This window comes from Oryctolagus cuniculus, chromosome 4, assembly GCF_964237555.1.
Source record: "Oryctolagus cuniculus chromosome 4, mOryCun1.1, whole genome shotgun sequence".
NCBI classification, from domain to species: Eukaryota; Metazoa; Chordata; class Mammalia; order Lagomorpha; family Leporidae; genus Oryctolagus; species Oryctolagus cuniculus.
The window spans coordinates 7,924,093-7,938,284 of NC_091435.1; the positions used below are offsets into that span (position 1 = coordinate 7,924,093).

The window sequence follows — 14,192 nt, forward strand, 5'->3', positions numbered from 1 at the left end:
ATGAGTGGGGGAGTGAGTTCTAGAATGTGCAGATAAGTAGGGGAGTGAGTTCTAGAATGTGCAGATAAGTGGGGGAGTGAGTTCTAGAATGTGCAGATGAGTGGGGGAGTGAGTTCTAGAATGTGCAGATAAGTAGGGGAGTGAGTTCTAGAATGTGCAGATAAGTGGGGGAGTGAGTTCTAGAATGTGCAGATAAGTGGGGGAGTGAGTTCTAGAATGTGCAGATAAGTGGGGGAGTGAGTTCTAGAATGTGCAGATGAGTGTGGGGGGAGTGAGTTCTAGAATGTGCAGATGAGTGGGGGGAGAGGGCCAAGTACAGGAGTACTGTCTAATGTTGTTTTTATGTAAAAAAGGAGGAATAGTAATCAACAAAAATGGGCCGGGCCGCTGCTCACTAGGCTAATCCTCCGCCTGCGGCGCTGGCACCCCAGGTTCTAGTCCCGGTCAGGGCACAGATTCTGTCCCCGTTGCTCCTCTTCCAGTCCAGCTCTCTGCTGTGGCCCAGGAAGGCAGTGGAGGATGGCCCAAGTGCTTGGGCCCTGCACCCGCATGGGAGACCAGGAAGAAGCACCTGGCTCCTGGCTTTGGATCGGCGCAGCGCGTGGGCCGTAGCGGCCTATTGTGGGGTGAACCAACGGAAGGAAGACCTTTCTCTCTCTCTCTCTCTCTCTCACTGTCTAACTCTGCCTGTCAAAAAAAAAAAAAAAAAAAAAAAAAAAAAAAAAAGAAAGAAAGTAATCAACAAAAATGGAGAAGAGGAAACCTCCAATTGAATACAAACAGAAGTGAAACAAATGAATGAAACCACAGAACTGTAGACTCAAATACCTGTGGACATAGTTCTTTGACTACACACCTTTTGTACATAAACAAGTGAATAAAATGACAAAGAGTTTCTTTTTTTAAAGACTTTTTTAAAATTAGGGGCCAGCGAACCAGCAGATGGAGGACCTCCACACCCCGACTTTCAAATAAATAAAATAAATCTAAAAGAAAAAAAAATGGGTGTGACATAAAAAAAAAAGTCAAGTTCATGAAAGACCAAGGAGAATAAGAAAGGAAGACAGAAAAAAGGAGGGGCGAAGAGACAAGACAACTAAATGGTATGTCTTTCCTCGCACTGAGGAAAATAATGTTGCTAGAAAATATGTTGGGACAGTCAGTATCAGTACTGGGTCAATGTTGAATGTTCTGAACTTGATCGATGCGATGTGGCTGCCTAAGAAATGTTCTTGCTCTTAGGAACGTGCCCTGATGTGCTGACTGGTGACAGATCACCATCTCTGCACCCTCGTCTCAGATGTTCTGGAAAGAAAAGTCCCTGTTAAACGCACATCGCACCACCGAGCTGCTGCACCACAGTTGGCTTAATGTGTTCCCTGTTGGAAAACATTTAAAACTTCCCAGTAGCAAACTCGCTCCAACAAGGCTGCTGTTGACATCCTATTGAATACAATGTCTTTGTTCTTTTGTTACTGCACTTAGGGTAAATGCTCAGGACCAAAACTATGAATCCCAAATCAAAGAGTGGCTGGTGGGCCTAGAAGGTTGTATGGGGCGTGGGAGGGACAGGAGGTGGGGGCCAGCAGCACAGGGGCCTCCCAGGAGCTGGGAAGATCACCCCTCCCCCACCCTGGCACACTGAGTGGAACTGCCATCCGAATTTTTAGGTTATTAACACACTGCCACTGTCCGATGACCCATGGGTCTGGTGCAAGCCACCACGGCCTCAGTTTAGACTTTGGACAATGCGGGATCTGTGGTCAGCTGGCTCACGCCTGCTCAGGAACCCCAGTGTGAAGTGCTGTGTTTGAGGACCATGTACCATGTAATTCTCTGAGGTAGTAGTGACAGCCGGCATCAGTGTGAGCTCTGAAAGAGAAAGTATTTGACCTAAAAAAGTATTGACTGGGAACAAATGAAATCACTGGTAACGGGGTTTACATTGGTGTTTGGAAAATAATTGAACGTTATCTTTTAGAGACTGGACATTGGCCTGGCCCATTGCTGGTAGTGGTTTCTTGTCTAGGCCCCACAATCAGAGAGGAACATTTGCCAGGGCCTCTAAGACTCGAACGTGGACATTCAGAGCAGCACCGTGTGTCAGAGGAAACAGAAAATAGCCCCACATCCATCAGCAGGAGACGGCGCCACGAAGCGTGGGATGGTCCTACACAGAATGCTACCCAGCAAAGAACGAGAGTCAGGTGCAGCCACGCACAAGTCTGTGTGGTTCTCAGCGACACTGAGCGGGAAGAGCACACAGCTCGAAGTGCACCTGTGGAATCTGATTATTAGAGCAGTGAAAAAGTGCACTGCTTAAGGATGTTAATTTGTATCCAAGATCCATTACATATACATACATATATATGTATAAAAGATTTATTTATTTATTTTGAAAGAGTTACAGAGAGAGAGAGAGAGGGAAAAAGACTTTCCATCTGCTGGTTCACTCCCTAGATGGCCGCAATGGCCAGCGCTGGGCCAGGCTGAAGCTAGGAGAGTTCTTCTGGGTCTCCCAGGGATCCAAGCATATTCCCAGGCCATTAGCAGGGAGCTGGATTGGAAGTGGAGCAGCTGGGTAGACCACTCTGTCTCTCCTTCTGTCTCTGTAACTCTGCCTTTGAAATAAATAAATAAATAAATAAAAATTTTTAAAATAAAAAACAGGTTTTGAGGACGTTCATTCTGATCACCGCCTGAATTTCAGCTCCCAGATTTACCGAGCAGTGACAGGAGGTCTCGCTGAGATTTTCCTTGAAGGGAGGTTCTTTATTTTTTTAAAAGGAGATTTATTTTATTTTATTTACTTCAAAGGCAGAATTACAGAGAGGAAGAGGCAGAGAGAGAGAGAAAGAGAGAGAGAGGAGATCTTCCATCCATTGGTTCACTCCCTAAATGGCTGTAACAGCTAGGAGTTGGGCCAATCTAAAGCCAGGAGCCAGGAGCCAGGAGCTTCATCCGGGTCTCCCATATAGCTGGCAGGGGCTCAGGCACGTGGGTCATTCTCTGTTGCTTTCCCAGGCACATTTGCAGGGAGCTGGATGGGAAATGGTGTGGCTGGGACTTGAACTGGTGTCCACATGGGATGCCGGCCCTGCAGGCGGTGGCTTTACCTGCTGGCCTGAAGGGAGGGTATTGTGCAGACCACTGAGAGGCGTTTCTCTGGAGGTCAGACAGGCTCCCTTCCTACACGCATAGCACATTCCAGTCACCACCACGTGTCAGTCTGTGTCTCAGCACAGAACAAAGAACTTCTGGTCCCACAAAACAGAGCAGGGGAGGCCGCAAGTCCTGGCTGGAAGTTGTAAGGAAAAGGGAGGTTTCGGGGTCAGGGACCAGAATTCAGGGTCTCTCGGGGGCGGGTGTTTGGCCTAGAGGTCAGGATACTTGTGTCCCTCATGGCAGTGCCTGGGTTCAAGTCCTGGCCTTGGCTCCTACTCCACTTCCTGCCGGTGTAGACCCTGGGAAGCCATGGTGATGGCTGGAGTCCTTGGGCCTCTGCTACCCACACAGGAGATCTGGACTGAGTTCTCAGCTCCTGGCTGGGCCTCGTGCGCAGATGGGAGCCCCTCACCCTCCGTGCCTCTGGATGGGGCATGATAATAATAACAGATTCCATCCTTAGGGTAGACACAGAAGTCTGGTTTTGCCCGTGGCATAGGAAGAATAAGAAGTAATATATCCGGATTTTGGATACTGGCTCTAGCCAGGGAGGACTGCCCTGGGGAACAGGAACCCGCTCAGCAGCTTCAGCTCCCAGCCAGGGCAGCGGGAGTTCGGTTTCTTTCCTTTGCTGTCAGAAGCCGCCTGCCGGCCACTCTGGGCCAGGAATGCACAGAGCCAGGTCCTGTCCCTGGAGCTTTCCAGTGTCAGGGGGAAGGCAGACACGTGTGCAGGGGATGCCCTACCGGGTGGGCGGGTGCTGGGACTGCGGCCAGCCCCCCACCCCCACCCCACACGGCCGAGGGGTCAGGCCAGACGCCCCGTGGCGTTCTCAGGCCAGGGAGTGGACACGGAGGGCTCCTGTGCCGGCCTCTGGGCAGCCGGCCCGAGGAGGGCAGCGGGCAGGGCGCTGGGCAGTGTGACCTGAGCTCCGCCCGGAGCGGGCTGGGGCGTGGCCAGCATTCGGGGCTGCGTCTAGGGCTGGCCCGCCGGGGTGCTGGGGCTCTGAGCTCGCACACCTCGCCGGCTGCCACCTGCTCACTGTTTGCAGCGACGACGCCTACGCCTCCCTGGGGGCGTCTCCGCGGCGGCCGCCGGCCCCCTGGGCCATGCAGGAGCGGGGCCAGGGGCGCACGGTGGGCCAGGCCTGCAGGTAGGCGAGGCGTGGACCGTTTTGGGGTCGCTGGGGGCCGGCCCGGGCGGTGGCTCCCACGGCGGGGGACACGTGGGATCCTAGGTTCTGGCCTGGTTCCCTGGCTCGGGTTTCTTGCCTTTGATCTGGCTGTTTATTTCTCCAGGGGGAGTTATTTATAGACATGGCTGGTTTGTTGGGCCCGGGCTTGTGGATTTGCCTTTTTCTTCTTCGCGATGCTGGATCTGGGCTGCATGCCCTCCTTTTTGGGGCTGGAATCTTGCAGAAAGCGGGCTGAACAAGGCAAGAGCTCCAGGTCGCCTGCCTGTCATTGCTTGGCTTCTTCAGAAATCCAGTCTTCGCTCTAAATAGTCCTAACTGTTTTATATGCAGGGTGGCACACCAGCCCCGCGGGCACTGACCCGCTTCTTCCCACTGTTCTCTCTCTCTCCTCTTTTTTTTTTTTTTTTTTTTTTTTTTTTAAAACAGGCAGAGTGGACAGTGAGAGAGAGACAGAGAGAAAGGTCTTCCTTTTGCCGTTGGTTCACCCTCCAATGGCCACTGTGGCCAGTGCACCGTGCTGATCCGATGGCAGGAGCCAGGTGCTTCTCCTGGTCTCCCATGGGATGCAGGGCCCAAGGACTTGGGCCATCCTCCACTGCACTCCCGGGCGACAGCAGAGAACTGGCCTGGAAGAGGGGCAACCGGGACAGAATCTGATGCCCTGACCAGGACTAGAACCCGGGGTGCCGGCGCCGAAGGCAGAGGATTAGCCTAGTGAGCCGCGGTGCCGGCCCCCACTGCTCTTTTGTTAGAGCCACCTGCAATTTTTTTTTAAAGATTTATTTATTTATTTATTTGAAAGTCAGGGTTACACACAGAGAGAAGGAGAGGCAGAGAGAGAGAGAGAGAGAGAGAGAGAGAGAGAGAGAGAGAGGCCAGGCCATAGCAGAGAGCTGGATCGGAAGAGGAGCAGCCGGATCTTGAACTGGTGCCCATATAGGATGCCGGTGCTTCAGGCCAGGGCATTAACCCCCTGCGTCACAGCACCGGCCCCCTTAGTCACTTTTTTTTTTTTTTTTTGACAGGCAGAGTGGACAGTGAGAGAGACAGAGAAAGGTCTTCCTTTTGCCATTGGTTCACCCTCCCATGGCCGCCCTGGCCAGCGCACCGCGCTGATCCGAAGCCAGGAGCCAGGTGCTTTTCCTGGTCTCCCATGGGGTGCAGGGCCCAAGCACTTGGGCCATCCTCCACTGCACTCCCTGGCCACAGCAGAGAGCTGGCCTGGAAGAGGGGCAACCGGGACAGAATCCGGCGCCCTGACCGGGACTAGAACCCGGTGTGCCGGTGCCGCAAGGCGGATTAGCCTAGTGAGCCGCGGCGCTGGCCTCCTTAGTCACTCTTTAAGGACCACATGCATAGGCACAGCTGGGGGTCAGGGCTTCCACATGAATCCATGGCTGGGGGGTGCCACTCAGGCAAACAGGGACACAAACAGGACCCTGAACCCTGGAACAACCGCAGGGAAGAGTTCCAGAGGGCAGGGCTTGTTCTGTGGTCCCGCACCCCTCCTGCTGCTGCCCCCTCTCCTCTGACCCTCAGGGAGGAACCTGTGCCATTTTCGGCCTTCAGTGAGGCTCTGCCAAGGGGACATTAGAACCCAGAACAGAAGGGCTGGGCGTCTTTCCTCCTCCCCCCTCTGCTGGCCTCCCTTAGGACAGAGCAGTGGGTTCCAGCTTCCACCAGGTGACCCTGGTTCCTGGGCCAAGGTAGCTCCACTTCCTTTGTGTGCCCCAGCCCTGTGGCGGCAGAGGCTCTTTCTAGCCCCTGCCCGGCTTCAGGGTCCATGTCCAGTGGCTCTGCATGGCTGTCATGTTGAGAACAGTGCTAGGAAGCACCCTCAGAGTATCTAGTGGTTTCTGTTGACTGGCGTGTGTGTGCATGTGTGTGCGGAATACCATGGCCGGGGAGGCCAGGTGCTAGGGAAAGGTGCGAGGGCTGAGAACGGAAAATGGTTGGAGCTTGGGTAGAAGACAGAGTTCTGCGCTGGAAGGGGGTTGTGGCCAGGCTGAAGGGCTTGTGCCAGCTCTAAGGCTTTCGTGGGAGATGGGAGCCTTCTCATACGTCTGCCCTCTGGGCACTCTCTGAAGTGCTTTTTCATGTGTAGTCTCTGTGCCGCCTCCTTGGTTGTCTGGCTTTTTCTTATTGGCTTGGATTTCTTTATATCCAGATACGAATCTTTACCAGGCATTTGCTACAGATGTTTATCTCATTCCAGAGCTTGTCTTGTTTTAAAGTGTCTGTTTCTTTTCTTTTTAAAGATTTATGTATTTATTTGAAAGGCAGAGTTACAGAGAGACAGAAGCAGAGGCAGAGAGAGAGAGAGGTTTTCCATCTGCTGGTTCACTCCCCAAAAGGCTGCAATGGCCAGAACTGGGCTGATCTGAAACCAGGAGCCAGGAGCTTCCTTCAGGTCTCCCATGCCGGTGCAGGGGCCCAAAGACTTGGGCCATCTTCTACTGCTTTCCTAGGCCATAGCAGAGAGCTGTACTGGAAGTGGAGCAGCCAGAACTCAAACCGGTGTTCATATGGGATGCTGGCACTACAGGCAGTGGCTTTACCTGCTATGCCACAGCGCCAGACCCTGAAGTGTCTTTTAATAAACACAGGTTCTTAATTTTAATGTAGCAATCTATCACTTAAAAAAAAAAAAGATTTTACTTATTTGAGAGGTAGAGTTACAGACAGTGAGAGGGAAAGACAGAGAGAAAGGTCTTCGTTCTGTTGGTTCACTCCCTAAATGGCTGCAACGGCTGGAGCTGCGCCGATCCAAAGCCAGGAGCCAGGTGCTTCTTCCCGATCTCCCACATGGGTGCAGGGCCCAAGCACTTGGGCCATCCTCCACTGCCTTCCCAGGCCACAGCAGAGAGCTGGACTGGAAGAGGAGCAGCCGGGACTAGAACCGGTGCCCATATGGGATGCCGGCACCACAGGCGGAGGATTAACCTACTGTGCCATGGCACCGGCCCCAATGTAGTAATCTTTTTTTAAAAAATGTAAACATTTACTTGAAAAGGAGAGAGAAAGAGAGAAAGAGAGAGACGGGGGGGGGGAGGGGGGGGAGAGAGAGAGAGAGAGATCCCATTTGCTGGTTCACTTTCCAAGGTTTCAACAGTCAGAACTGGGTCAATCCCAAGCCCGGAGCCTGGTGCTCAGTCGGGGTTTCCTATGTGGGAGGCAGGGACCAAAGTATTGGGTCGTTACTGTCTGCTTCCCACAACAGGAAGCTGGAATTGGAAGCAGAGCTGGGACTTGAACCCAGGCACTCCAGTAAGGAACGCAGGCATCCCACGTGGCATCTTAACTGCTGTGCCAAATGCCTGCTCCTATTGTATCAAAATTTTTCTTTATAATTAGTGTTCCTAGTGTCTTGATTAACTACTGTTTTCCTATTTTGGGGTCAATATTCTTTTTTTAAAAAAAAAATTTTTTTGACAGGCAGAGTGGATAGTGAGAGAGAGAGAGAGAGAGAAAGGTCTTCCTTTGCCGTTGGTTCATCCTCCAATGGCCGCCGCGGCCGGTACGCTGCGGCCGGCGCACCGCACTGATCTGAAGGCAGGAGCCAGGTGCTTCTCCTGGTCTCCCATGGGGTGCAGGGCCCAAGGACTTGGGCCATCCTCCACTGCACTCCCGGGCCACAGCAGAGAGCTGGCCTGGAAGAGGGGCAACCGGGACAGAATCCGGCGCCCTGACCGGGACTAGAACCCGGTGTGCCGGCGCCGCAAGGTGGAGGATTAGCCTGTTGAGCCACGGCGCCGGCCTCAATATTCTATATTATCTTAGGAAAACCTTGTAGTTTTGCCTTCCCTAGATGAACTCTTTAAATCACCTTTAAAAGAATAAAAGGAATAAATTCAGTGAGCTATTCAAAAAACAAAGTAAAACCAATTCCTGGACTCCTGACTCCCATGTGCCGGCCTTCTCCATCTGCACTTTATTTTTAACTTTCCTTTCTCCTAAAGTGCACCCTATAGGAAGGCTCCGCATGTAAACACCCTTAAGCCACTGTATTTCTGAAAGTCCCCTTTTTCTCTGTTCAACTCCAAAATGTTTTGGCGGGCAGACAGCTCCAAGTGGACCGTTCTTTTCTCAGTGCTTGGAAAAACATTGGTCTGCTGTCTCCTACCCAAGTGCTGGGACTTGGGAGGGAGCCGTCTTCTCAGGCCGTGGTATCTGGGTTCCCATCTGCAGTCATTTGTTATGTTTGGTATTCCGGGTTATGGCGGAAAACAAACTGCACATTTGATTTTCAAACAAGAATGGCACTGCAGAAGGAAGGCTAGTGCTCTGCACCTCCGATCTGCCTGCTTGGGTCATAAATACTCATTTAATTTTTTAAAGATTTATTTAATTAATTTATTTATATGAAAGGCAGAGTGACAGAGAGAGGGACTGACTGAAAGATCTTCCATCCATTGGTTCACTACCCAAGTAGCCGCAACAGCCAGGATGGGGCCAGGCTGAAGCCAGGAGCCAGCATCTCCATGCTGGCCTCCTGCGTGGGAGGCAGGGACCCAAGCACTTGGGCCATCTGCCTCTGCCTTCCCAGGTGCATTAGTGGAGCAACCGGGACTCAAAGTGGTGCTCTGGTGTAGAATGCCGGTGTTGCAAGTGGTGGCTTAACTGCTGCACCACACTAGCTCCCAGAAACACCCCTTCAAGGCATTTACAATTTACCAGTCTCCAACGGCACAATACATAGATACTATAAATAGAACCAAGTAACACCACTCAGTGGTGACATATTTATCCTACTCTCCTTAGAATACTTAAGCTTTTATTAAGGATCATCTTGACTCCTGGCTCCTCATGAACTTGACTTTATGTTGGCCCTCCACATACAAGGGTTCCAAATCCAAGGACTCAACCAGCCTCAGGATGAAAACATCTGTACTGAACATGTAACTTTCTTCTTGTCAATATGTCCCAAACTAGGTTTTACAAGCAATCTGGAGATGACTGGAAGTACGGGGAGAAGTGGGTAGGTTGTGCACAAATGTTACACCTGCTACGTAAGGGACAAGTGGATTTTGGTATCACTTGGTGGTTGTGGTGGGGACACTGAGGGACAACTGTGTTCCAACCGGATGCTCAGACTGCTGACTGGCTAGTGGGGACACTTCTGTGTGGTTTCTTGTACCCTCTCCACTGCTGCTGTTTTTGGAGCTTTCCTATTTTGCGGCATAGGCTGTGCTGGTTAATCTGGTGTTGCCATGACACTTGAATCGCCCATTTCTCCGAGATCTGTAGTCCTTTTAATGGGAGAAAGAGCACACATGCCAAAGGATCTGAGTACTACAAGGCTCTGCGGCTCTGGGGCTCCTCTCAGTGAACAGGGCGAGGAAAGAGAGTTGTTTTTCTCTTAAAGTTGTGAGTTCAAATTAATGTTCCCAATAACTAAGATGTTTTAACTTAAAATTTTTTACAGATTTGTTAATTTATTTGAAAGGCAGAGTAACAGAATGGGGAGGGGGAATGGGTAGAGGGGGGAGGGAAAGAGAGAGAGAGAGAGAGAGAGAGAGAGAGAGAGAGAGAGAGAGAGAGAAATATATATATATATAGAGAGAGAGTTTCCCATCTGCTGGTTCACTCAGTTGGTCACAACAGCCAGTGCTGGGCCAGGCTGAAACCAGGAATCAGGAACCCATCCAGGTCTCCCATGTGGGTGGCAGGAACCCAGGTACTTGGGCCACCATCTGCTGCCTTCCAGGCACATTAGCAAGCAGCTGGATGGGAAGTGCAGAGTTGGGATGCAAGTGTGCCAAGTGGTAGTCTAACCTGCTAAATCTTTTAAAAAATATTGTTTTTTATTTGACAGGCAGAGAGAGAGAGAGAGAGAGAGAGAGAAAGGTTTTCCTTCCATTGGTTCACCCCCCAAATGGCTGCTATGACCAGCACTGCGTCGATCAGAAGCCAGGAGCCAGGTGCTTCTTCCCGGTCTCCCACGTGGGTGCAGGAGCCCAAGCACTTGGGCCATCTTCCACTGCCCTCCCGGGCCACAGCAGAGAGCTGGACTGGAAGAGGAGCAACCAGGACTAGAACCCAGTGCCCATATGGGATGCCAGTGCCGCAGGCGGAGGATTAATCAAGTGAGCCACGGCGCTGGCCCCCAAATCCTTTTTTTTTTTTTTTTGACAGGCAGAGTGGACAGTGAGAGAGAGAGACAGAGAGAAAGCTCTTCCTTTTGCCGTTGGTTCACCCTCCAATGGCCGCCGCGGCCGGCACGCTGTGGCCGGCGCACCGCGCTGATCCGATGGCAGGAGCCAGGAGCCAGGAGCCAGGTGCTTTTCCTGGTCTCCCATGGGGTGCAGGGCCCAAGCACCTGGGCCATCCTCCACTGCATTCCCTGGCCACAGCAGAGAACTGGCCTGGAAGAGGGGCAACCGGGACAGAATCCTGCGCCCCAACCGGGACTAGAACCCGGTGTGCCGGCGCCGCAAGGCGGAGGATTAGCCTAGTGAGCCATGGCGCCGGCCCAAATTCTTTTTTTTAAGCATTCCTTTTAAAATTGATTTTACTTCTAATTAAAAAACATTTTTTATTAAAAATATTTCAGAGGCAGAGGTAGAGCTCCATCTGCTGGTTCAAGTCCCAAATGCCTACAAAAGGAACCCAGTCCTGGTCTGCTATGTGTCAGGGACCCAACCACCAAGCCATCACAGGCTGCCTCCCAAGGTCTGCACTGGGAGGGAGCGGGGACCCAGATACCCCAGTGTGGGGACCCAGTACTCCAGTGTGGGACCCAGTACTCCAGTGTGGGACCCAGGTACTCCAATGTGGGACCCAGGTACCCCAGTGTGGGGACCCAGATACTCCAGTGTGGGGACCCAGATACTCCAGTGTGGGGACCCAGGTACCCCAGTGTGGGGACCCAGGTACTCCAGTGTGGGACCCAGTACTCCAGTGTGGGACCCAGGTACTCCAATGTGGGGACCCAGGTACCCCAATGTGGGACCCAGGTACTCCAGTGTGGGACCCAGTACTCCAGTGTGGGGACCCAGGTACTCCAGTGTGGGGACCCAGGTACCCCAATGTGGGACCCAGGTACTCCAGTGTGGGGACCCAGTACTCCAGTGTAGGACCCAGGTACATGTGGGGATCCAGGTACTCCAATGTAGGACCCAGATATTCCAGTGTGGGGACTCAGGTACTCCAGTGTGGGAACTTAGGTACTTAATATTAGACCCAGGTACTCCAGTGTGGGGACCCAGGTACCCCAGTGTGGGGACCCAGGTACTCCAGTATGGGAACCCAGGTACTCCAGTATGGAACCCAAGTACCCCAATGTGGGACCCAGGTACTCCAGTGTGGGGACCCAGGTACCCCAATGTGGGGACCCAGTACTCCAGTGTGGGACCCAGGTACATGTGGGGATCCAGGTACTCCAGTGTGGGGACCCAGTACTCCAGTGTGGGACCAGGTACTCCAATGTGGGGATCCAGGTACTCCAATGTAGGACCCAGATATTCCAGTGTGGGGACCCAGGTACCCCAATGTGGGACCCAGGTACTCCAGTGTGGGAACTTAGGTACTCTAATATTAGACCCAGGTACTCCAGTGTTGGGACCCAGGTACCCCGGTGTGGGGACCCAGGTACCCCAATGTGGGACCCAGGTACTCCAATATGGGACACAGCATCTTAACTGCTAGGCCAAACGCTTGCCTCTAATTTACATTCTTTTGATACTTTATCTCCTTTTCTATTTTGAATGTTTTTAACTAGCTTATCTTAAAACACATTTAAAAAGATTTTCATTTATGTGAAAGGGAGAGCTAGAGAGAAGAGAGAGAGATCTTTCATTTGCTGGTTCACTCCCCAAATAGCCACAATGGCTGGGGCTTAGCCAAGCCGAAGCTAGGAGCCTGGGACTCCATCTGGGTCACCTGTGTAGGCGCAGGAGTCCAAGGACTTGGGCCATCTTCTGTTGCTTTCCCAGCTTCTCCCAGGCACATTAGCAGGGAGCTGGATTGGAAACAGCACACAATGCCGGCCCCATCCCCCTTTTCTATTTTGATTAATAAAATATTTTTTTTGCTTATTAACATATTAACATAAGCATTAGAGCTACTAGGCAGAGATCAAGATTTTTTTTTTTTTACATTTTATTATGTTACATTTTGTCTTCCTGCTGGATAATGGAATTCTAATTAGATACTTTTTTTTAAAGATCTATTTCTTTATTTGAAAGTCAGAGATACACAGAGAGAGGAGAGGCAGAGAGAGAGAGGTCTTCCATCTGCTTGTTCACGCCCCAGTTGGCTGGGATGGCCAGAGCTGCTTTTCTGTTTCTGTCTCTGGGTGGTTCCCTGAGGGCTGTGATGGTCAGGGCAGAGCCAGAAGGCACAGCTCCGTCTGGGTCTGTACTGACGGCCACTTTCACTGTGATCTTCACACCCTTCCAGCCACCGGTTGTCTTGGTGATGTCCTCACCAACCTTATTTGGCGGCAGACCCCAGGAGGCTGTTTTTGGGGGCCTGGGCCACCGTGGCACTGACCTCCGGTATATGGCTGTGATCTTGTTGGGGTGGAAGCAGCTGGTGTCCGATGACCCTGGAGAAAGCTGCACCTTCACCTTTTAAGTTCTTAGAAGGTGGGAGAATTTGGCAACCAGTCTAGCTTGTCCTTCCTCTGCCCACCCCCACAGTACTGAAATCATGAAAATGGCTCATTCTGAAATCAGTCAGTTCTATTATATTCTATGTAAGTTTCATTTAATCACTTTCTTGATCACTTCTACTTGAAGCACAACTATAAGATTCATGTATACATATATATATATGATGTCTTTTTTTTTTTTTTTTAAGATTTACCATTTGAGAGGCAGAGTTACAGACAGAGACAGGGAGAGATATAGAAAGGGCTTCCATCGCTGGTTCACTCCTCAAATGGCCATAATGGCTGGAGCTGGGCCAATCGGAAGCCAGGAGCCAGGTGTCAGGAGTTTCCTCCCGGTCTCCCACATGGGTGCAGGGGCCAAGCACCTGGGCCATCATCAGGGAGTTGGACTGGAAGAGGAGCACCTAGGACTTCAACCTGGCGCCACAAGCGGAGGCTTAACCTACTACCATGCCACGGCACTGGCCCCATATATATGTGACCTCTAGCCAAGTACAGATTCGGCCCATTATTTAATTTGATAGACTCTATACATTTTATAGAGTTGACAAACATATATATTTAAATATACAAATATTAAAAAATATTTTTAAATATTTATTTACCTGAAAGGGAGAGGCCGGTGCCACGGCTCACTAGGCTAATCTTCTGCCTGTGGGGCTGGCACCCCGGGTTCTAGTCCCGGTTGGGGCACCAGTTCTGTCCTGGTTGTCCCTCTTCCAGTCCAGCTCTCTGCTGTGGCCTGGGAAAGCAGTGGAGGATGGCCCAAGTGCTTGGGCCCCTGTACCTGCAAAGGAGACCAGGAGGAAGCACCTGGCTCCTGGCTTCGGATCATCGCGGTGTGCTGGCCGTGGTGGCCATTTGGGGGGTGAACCATCGGAAGGAAGACCTTTCTGTCTCTAACTCTGCCTGTCAAAAAAAAAAAAAAAAAAAAAAATTAAAGAAAATTGAGTGGTAGAGAGAGAGGGACCATGTACATACAGCTCCCACCTGCTGGTTCACTCCCTAAACGCCTGGGCCAAAGCTGGAGCTGGGAACACAACCCTGGTCCCACGTGGGTGGCAGGAACCCAGGTATTTCAGCCACCACTGCTGTATCCCAGGGTCTGCATGAGCAGCAGGGAGCTGGAGCCAGGCACTGAACTCAGGCATTCAGTGTGTGACACTGGTGCTTTACTTGTGCCAATCAGTGCCTGCCCCACAGACAACTCTGATGTAG

At 51.6% G+C, this 14,192-nt stretch overlaps 1 protein-coding gene across 1 annotated transcript in view; it reads left to right on the top strand.

Annotated features, from left to right (window-relative positions):
- The first annotated feature begins 4,077 nt into the window (after window positions 1–4,077).
- Window positions 4,078–14,192, top strand: part of HLCS (holocarboxylase synthetase) — a 222,430-nt gene continuing 212,315 nt past the window's right edge. Inside the window, exon 1 of the mRNA XM_051833635.2 lies at window positions 4,078–4,318. The gene's annotated coding sequence lies outside the window, so the exon portion shown is untranslated. The remainder of the gene's footprint in view (window positions 4,319–14,192) is intronic.